Raw genomic sequence first — 3,122 nt, forward strand, 5'->3', positions numbered from 1 at the left:
TGGGTGTGTTGGAGGGTAGGACTTCTTGATGCCATTGCCATTACAAAAGCCTATGCTCTTTTCCTCTAGAGTCTCGATCTTTATGTTGTTGGTTCAACTAATATTGCAAATCTTATAGTGTCCCAATCCCCTGAAATTCTTCTTTTTCTTATGGCCGTTCGAACACAAGAGCACTAGGTTGGCTTGCTCAAAGTCGTGTTGCTTGATATATTTGTTAGACCAGCTTTTGCACCTTATATTTTTGCAGATCAGTGCATGCGTTTCCAAGAGGGGTCTTGGAGAGGTGTTCTAACTTCACCAAGCTTTCACTGGTAGGATTTCCACAGTCCCAATGGTCAACTTGAATGATGTCTATCATCCTACATTCATCTTATAAGCTATCCTATAGGCCCATAGCACTACCATAAGATTATTGTCCTAGTTGGCGTATGAGTGGAGATGATCTTAATCAAGACATTAACTAGGATCTTATTTGTAGACTCCACCTGACGATTAGCCTAAGGGTAATATGGTGAGGATTTGTTATGGATGGTCAAGAAGGTAGATAGTAAATGGGCAATTTCTTCATTAATGAAGTGTGTGCCTTGATCACTAACTAGTTTGATGGGGTAGCCAAATCATGAGATTACCTACTCCCAAGGGAACTTAGTTATGGTCCGAATGTCATTCTTCTCAGTGTCCTGAGCTTTAGTCCATTTTGTGAGATAATCCATTGCCACAATTATGTACTTTGCTTGTGAGTACTGCCTACCAGACTGATCTGTCCAATGAAGTCGATTCTCTACTTTTCAAAGGGTAGTCGTGCTATTATTGGGTCAACTATATCTTGTCCTTACGGATGGAGACTTTGGTTCTTTGATACTTGTTGCAATGCTTCACAAAGGCATCATGGAATAGGGTGGACCACCACAACTAAGATTGTAGCACCTTGCATATTGTAGTCTCTCTACTAAAGTGTGTAAAAAATTATAGGGCACAACAAACAGAATCTGAGAAGGAGATAGAAAGTGCACAACATATAAGAGGAGAATAAAAAAATTTCTTTAGCTCCAAACAACTAATACAAAGATGGATTTGTCCACCGTTGCGCTTCCATTGTGAAGCTTAGATGGCGATCTAGACAGAAGATAGGTGAAGAGCTTAAGGCTAGTAGGATTGTTGTGAAGGGGTTTTTCTTTTATATCCCATGAAGGCGGTTAGGTCAGCCTAATCGACCTACCATATGAGCCTCCACTAGTTGGCCAAGTAATATTCCCTTTATCGTCGGACTTCCCCAGCTAGAGGCCGCTTTTGCACCCCTCGAACCCTAAAATAGGAGCCCTTGATAACTCCCTTATCCCAAAACTCAATGCAATGTGCCTCGAGTTGCTATCAGCTTAAGTACTCCATCTAACCCAAAGATTAGACCCTCAACGGTCACATGTTTGCCATCTGATCACATAGACCTCATCTAACATACAAGTCAAGACTCAACTAATATTTGGGTTCACATATTGCTTCTCCTCATAATGGGAGCCTTACAACTTTGAGCACTATGGATCATTGGTGGCACCCTATGAGGGTGGGGCATTGAGCATATCTAACAACCCCTCAATGTCCAACCACAAGTAAACTATCTCCTCAGCTCAATGCCGAGTCTTTGAAGATGAACTTGAAGTAGATCATTCATAAGTGCTTTGGTAAAGATATCCGCTCCATCCTCCTCTGTTGAACAGTAAACCAGTTCCACTATCCCATCCTCGATCAAATCATGGCACATAGTGATACTGGATCTCTATATGCTTGGTGGTGCGCATCATACACTGGATTTTTAGAAATGGCGATGCAACTCTGATCGTCACATCTTACCACAGTTGGTTCTTCATCCTACACTCCCATATGCCATAGGATCCTTCTCAACCATATTTCTTCACATGCAACAAAACAAGTTGCCTTATACTCTGTTTTAGTAGAAGACAATGCTACTATTGGCTGTTTCTTACTAATCCAAGAGAAAATTCTTGAACCTAAAGAGAAACAATAACCAGAAACTACTTCTTGGAATTTTTGTTTCCTACCCAATCTGAGTCACAATTCCCCACAAGATAAGTTTCGAAACTGTATATGATACCATAGTCAAGAGTCTCCTTCAAGTATCTAAGCACCCACATCTCATCTTTCCAGTGACTCTCGTGAGGTTTGTTTGAGAACCTGCTCAAAACATCAATAGCAAAACTGATATCTGGTCTGGTGTTACACAAGTAGATCAAGACTATTGACCAACCTCCTATACCTCCCAATGTCTGCTAGTGCTGATGTATCCTCAACAGATAACTTTGCATTCACCTCCATAGGTGTAGCTATCTCCTTGCACTCTGTCATGCCAAATGCCTTCAAGATCTCCCATGCATACTTCTTCTCATAGATGAAGATCTTTCTTGGGACTTGCAAGACTTTTAATCCCAAAACAATAGTGTAGCAAGCCCAAGTCTATCATTTCAAACTCAAAACTCAAAGCCTTTTGAGTTTGGTTGATCATATCTTCATAGTCACCTATAATAAGAAGGTCATCCATATGTAGGACAATCACTACAAACTTTTCACCATCCCTATAAACATATAAGTTAGCATCTGAGGTACATCTTTTGAAGTTTAAGCTTTAAAAAAACTTATCTATCTACTGGTGCCATGCTCTGGGGGCTTGCTTCAGCCCATAAAATGCCTTCTTCAACTTACATTCTTTATTCTCCAAATGGGGGGCCTCAAATCCTTGTGGATAATCCATATACACCTCCTCCTTGAGGTCACCATTTAAGAACGATGACTTAATATCCATTTGGTAAACTGGCCACTACTTGTGGGCGGCCACTGCAAGTACTATGCAAATAGTTGTCATTCTAGCAGTTGGTGCAAATGACTCTTGAAAATAAAACCCTTCAACTTGTGAAAATCCCTATGCAACCAGTCTAGCTTTGTACTTTTCTAAGGTACCATCAACCTTGTATTTTACCTTCCAAATCCACTTGGTGCCAATAAACTTCTACTTTCCTAGTCGATCCACTAGCTCCCAAGGGTCATTCTTCATTATGCTGTCATACTCCACTTGCATAGTTGCCTTCCATACTGGATCTGCAAGTGTGTCT

This window comes from Lygodium microphyllum, chromosome 4 (genome assembly GCF_053477565.2).
Source record: "Lygodium microphyllum isolate KBCC chromosome 4, Lygodium_microphyllum_v1.1.10, whole genome shotgun sequence".
Taxonomy (NCBI): Eukaryota; Viridiplantae; Streptophyta; class Polypodiopsida; order Schizaeales; family Lygodiaceae; genus Lygodium; species Lygodium microphyllum.